Genomic DNA, 5,904 nt, shown 5'->3' on the forward strand with positions numbered 1-5,904 from the left:
ACCCGGTTTGTTGAACAACTTCACCCTTTATCAAACTCAGTCAATTTTTTGCCATTTCCCATTGAAAATGATGTCAGTTTTTGTTATCGTATTATGATGGTATATCTGAATTTTTAATATAATATAAAAAATGCATATACCATCAATTTTTTTCTGGTTCAGTTATACATTTATTCTCAACAGTACTAAAAGTAAAAAAAAAAATGCGTAAATTGTTCTTTCAGATAAGCAAGCTAATTTCTGAATTTAAATTGTTTTTCCTATGATCCTCTACAGTTTTAAGCAACAAAAGCAAGAAGTTTTTAGACCACATTGTTGGTGTAAATACCTCTAAAACCTGCTCATAGCTAGCATAAATTGTTTTACTTTTTTTTAAAATAAAATGTTTTACTTTTTTTTTTAATTCAATTTTTTAATTGACATTATTTTGGTCTCAACATCTCCTCCCCATTGTCAATTATTGTTAAACTCACACTGCCCCTCTATCTACTGGCATCATTTATGGATGATCCCATAGCCTAAATACTATATATATATATATATATATATATATATATATATATATATATATATATATATATATATATATATATATATATATATATATATATATATATATATATATATATATATATATGTATATATATATATATATTATTTTTACTTTATTTACAACACCATTTGAGATACAACAAACCCTTACAAAGCTTACAATAATTCAGTTAAAATTCAATCTGAGTTATTGAAACGTAATAAATTTAACATCAATAGAAAAGTAAAGCTGTCATCATTTAAAATGTAAAGGGTGTTGTCAAAATATGTTGATAGTAAAATTAAGTTACTAATAAAATCACGTTCAACAATGATAAATATTCTTACTGTAGTAAGAATTAGTACTAGTTAAAAAATTTGAACAAATAAATATAAAATAATGAAAAAACAATGAACAAATAACTTGAACTTGAACTAAATCTTGAATTTGAATTAATTGGTTCTAATTTGTTCAAGCATAACCTTAAAAAATAAGTTTATATAATAAATTTTATGTATAACTAGTTATACATATAGTTAACTATCAGGAGTTATATGTATAACTGCATGCATTTTAAAGCATTTTATTTAATTTATATATTACTTTAGATCATATTACTTTGAATACTGGACCCAAAGACTTTATTTCCAATTACACTGTGGTACTCCAGATTAAAAATTTAAAAGTTTCAGTAAATATCTTGTTTTTGTTCCTCAATGTACTTCGTTAGTCCCTTAAGTTTTATGAACCTTATTATATATAAAGTTAAAAGTTTTGGAGCCTAAAAAAAGTTACAGAAACCTCCTTATCTCCTCCCTATTTTTTTTTTTTTTTTTTTAATAAAGAAAATTTGACTTTCAAACCTGCATTTCTTTGTGGGACACTGCAGTGTCCCATGCATGCATGCTTGGTTTTTGACAACATTAGAACTTGCATCAGTTAATTGTTTGCAGATAATATACTCAAGAACTATATTCAAATATCATATGAACATGTTAGAGAATGTTCATATGATATTTGAACATCACAAATTTAATAATATTGTTGTGATATGTTATATAAATAATTCCATAATAGATTATGATATGAAAATAAGATAGGATATGAAGGCAATGGTCAAAGAATAAATTTACTTATAGAAATTTAGATGTTTGTTTATTAGTTTCAGAATATTATATTATGTGTGACTGCGGCCTTCTATAATAACAGGCCTTGACATCGCGCAACAAAGTTGTTAAACTGAAGGCCAATTCCTAATACTGTGTTAACATTTTCATCTTTTAACATTAGATGAAAGTTTGTGTTCGCGCTTTTTTAATAAATCTTTAAAATGTGATTGGTTTATAAATTAGATAGCCCAACATCAAGACAATAACGTTGTTATTGTCTTGATGTTGATGTAAGGTTCAAGGCGTTAACTTTGTAAGGTAATAATATTGTCAAACTAACGATAAGTTTTTTTAATAATTAAAATGCCTTAAAAATGCCTTTAAAATGCTGTGTATCTCTTTGCAAGTCGAACTATCTCAACTACAACAAAAATATCAATTTATACAACTACAATATCAATTACAACTACAACAAAAATATCAATACTCAACTACGACAAAAATATTAATTTATAAATTCCCGAAGAATCTAGAGGAGAGAAAAAGATGTAGTGAAGCTATCCCAAGAACTGGTTTTATTGTTACAGACTATACAGCATTATGTCAACTGCATTGGCCAAATGAAGTACCTTTTGAAAGCAAATATGGGAAGCAACGACCTTTAAACCCACCATCTGTTTTTAAAATATTCCGCCTAGTTGTTTAGCCACACCAGCAAGTAAAGTTAGAAAAAATGTAACTTCAAGCGGTTTTCGAAGCATTTTACCAGATGAGTTAAATGATTTTCTAAAAGAGGATGAAATTATATTTGACGATATTCAATCTTTGTTAAGTGATAATAACGATGTTATTGTTTTCCAGCTTAATAAAAAAAGTTTACACATACAATCAAAAATGTACAAACTTGGTGTTTCATTATTTATTTTAGTAATTTTCAATGATTATTCATTTGTAGCTAACCATAATGGCACAATTTGTAATATTTCATATTTAGCTGTAAACAAATTAAAGTTAATAAAAACAAAATCAGCTTTATTTGAAGCAGTTAAATTTTTAAAAAATAAAGAAAGTTCGCTTCAATCAAATATTCTATTCGAACACCTTAATGCTATGAGAAAAGTTAATGTTGGTGAAGTTTTATATACTTCAGATATTATATGTAGAGCATATGAGTATTTTGCTATGCGACGAAGTTTATATGATTGTATGTGTATTGACTACAAGTTGCCAAGTATAAGGACTTTAACCCTGTTGAGATATATTGATAAAACTTTTTTTTTGCTTGAATCAACTTTTATTGGTGTTTTTTATTGTTGGTGATTTTTATTGTTACCATTTTTAGCAAAAAAAATTAAAAATACAGTTATCTTTCTAATATATAGATATATACTTTGTTATGGTTCTGCTTGTTATTGATACTATTTAATATTACATAAATATTCTTAATGAAATTTGAAATACGAAAAATATGATTATCTTTTAACAATTTTTTGGTTTTCTTTTTATATTTCCGTTTTTACTAGAGATTATTATTAGAAAACATAGGCTGCCATTACACCCTACCTAATATAAAAATATATCAATATAAGTAAAAGTGAAAGTTTAATCGGCCTTCAGTTTTTACGGCATTTTGCGCGATGTCAAGGCCTGTTATTATAGAAGTCTACATCATTGAAAAAGTAGGTTTTTACATTTTTGTTTTCGTTTTTTTGTTTAACTACTTTTCCTTATTGATCACTTTTTTTCAGGATTCTCCTCATGGGTTCAAGATCATTACGCATAATATGTGTTCAATTACGCATAAACGTTAGTCATTGTAAGTAATAAATTAGGAAATAATTATTTGTGAAATATTGTAGTCATTAATGACTTCAAACTGGCTAATAATTAAAATTGCTCGACTAATAAGGTTCCTTATTAAAATTGCTCTCTCTCTCATTCTCTCTCTCTCTCTCTCTCTCTCTCACTTTCTCTCTTTCTCTCTCTCTCTCTCTCTCTCTCTCTCTCTATATATATATATATATATATATTTATATTTATATATATATATATATATATATATATATATATATATATATTTATATTTATATTTATATTTATATTTATATATATTTGTATTTATATTTTTTTTTTTTTTTAGAAAATGTTTGAAGAAAGTTAGAATATACTAAAAAACGATATATATAAGCCGAAGCGATTTAATTAATTCAATTGACAAAAAACGGCGTGTAAATCGCAAAAGAAAAAATAATATTTTTAATATTCGTTTTGGATGTATTGATTAATAGCATTTATTTTTAAATAAATTCATTTTGCAACACGTTTTTTAATTTTATAAAATTTCGTCATAATAGTTTAAGGTAAATCCCACATAGGTTATAGGTGGAAAACATCACATGTAAAAGATCAAAAATGCTACACGTTTTGAATACCGAATGGGATATAGTAGCAAATACCAGATTAAGTTAAGCCTCTCTGAAAGCTTCGATGATTAATTTTAAATTACTATTTAAGTAATTTTTAAATTAAAAGAATTTTTAAAATTATCATAGAAGCATTCGGACTTTCATTTGTCTAGTATTGACTACTTTTATACCATTTGGATTAAAATATGTGGCATTTAAGATCTATAGCATGTCGTATTTTCCACCTATATCCCATGTAGGATTTACCACATAAAACCCATGTGGGATTTACCATATGAAACCCACATGGGACAAAATAATAATCCCCATATGGATTACATGTGGTAAAAACCCACGCGTATCCCATATGGGATTTACCATATGGAATCCATGTGGGATTTACCATATGAAACCCACATGGGACAAAATAATAATCCCCACATGGGTTACATGTGGAAAAAATCCACGCGTATCCCATGTGCGCTTTTTCACTGGGTAATTATGTTATATTACTGCAACATTTTTTTTTTTTTTTTGAGTTTTTTTATATCTATTTAATATATTTGTTAACAAAGTATCTAATAACCTTTATTCTAAAAGCATTCTAAATGATCATATGAAACAGTGGTTTTATCTATAAAAAAAGGGAACTTTTTTCTTTCTTTTCGGGTCGAACAACACTCCCCCCTCCCTGGACAAAGTCCTAGATAAGCCCATGTTGATCATTAAATTTTTATCGTTCTTTTTTGCGCCTAATACAGTGCTTAATTGTAAGCAATTTTTTTGGTAATTTCTTAGCTTAAATATAGATTTAAACAAGTTGATACAAGTAATTTCTTATCAATATGGCCAAAGTTATTGAGTGTTTTTATATGAGAGCTGAAGTATTAAAAGGGTTAGAAGAAATCCATTATACTATGAAACGCAAAAGGTATGAACGTTTTAATAGTCAATTCCAGCACATTCACATGAACGAAAAATATTTCCATCGAAAATTCCATGATTTGGCAGTATTTCTAAAAACCATCGATGGTGTGGTGACGAAAGAAATAAATTTACTAAACGCTATTCTCAATATGTATGGAATGAATTAAATCCTTTCATACAAAAAGAACATACACTTAATGGTTGTAATTTATGTAAAAATGATGAAAACCCAGTAAATACTTTTCCCAGCTCGGTAAACCATCGGCCGAAAAAGACACAACCACCGCTTAGCGATATTACCAATATTTTCACAACTAACGCAGAAGTGAAAAACAATTTATCTACCAAGATTTCAAGCGTTGATTTCCTTTTACTAAAAATTTGCTTCCTTACACGAGAGAAACATGCCAATTGGTCTTGGCGAACATCAACAAGTCTTGGGATTCTTTTTATGACACACCGTTTCTAAAAGTTTTGTCAAAGTTGCCCTCAACTAATTTGACTGAAAAGTAATCTTCTGCAGATAAAAAAAAATAAACTACGAAAGTCCCACCGGAAGTTGAAAGCGAATATTGAAAGTCATTGGGAAAAGAATAGCAAAGACACTAATACTTTGTTTGGTGTTCGTCAATCAAAGTCAGCCTATTTAAAAATTCGCACAAGCCTTCACTTTGAATCTAAACAAGATGCAGTTAAACGAACAATGTCTGTTAATAGTAAGTGCAATGGAATGATATGAGAAACTACCTTTTTTATTATTTAATTATACATAATTATTGTGTGGTTATCATTGGTATGATCTAAATAAGATTTTCTTATACCTATACTTTATTTTTTTAATTTTCTGTATCTAAATTTGTCTACTTTCAATTTATTTAAATAACTATAAAGGCAATGCTATTGGCAAAAAGCGAAAAAGACATTCTCCGAA

The 5,904-nt window shown here is 27.3% G+C and overlaps 1 long non-coding RNA gene across 1 annotated transcript; it reads left to right on the forward strand.

Moving 5' to 3' along the window:
• The first annotated feature begins 1,204 nt into the window (after positions 1–1,204).
• On the forward strand, positions 1,205–3,961 carry LOC136075027 (uncharacterized). Its single transcript, XR_010635640.1, has 2 exons — positions 1,205–3,457; positions 3,782–3,961. It is a non-coding gene; the product is annotated as an uncharacterized LOC136075027 (long non-coding RNA).
• The last annotated feature ends 1,943 nt before the right edge of the window (positions 3,962–5,904 follow it).

The sequence above is a fragment of the Hydra vulgaris genome, chromosome 01 (assembly GCF_038396675.1).
Source record: "Hydra vulgaris chromosome 01, alternate assembly HydraT2T_AEP".
NCBI classification, from domain to species: domain Eukaryota; kingdom Metazoa; phylum Cnidaria; class Hydrozoa; order Anthoathecata; family Hydridae; genus Hydra; species Hydra vulgaris.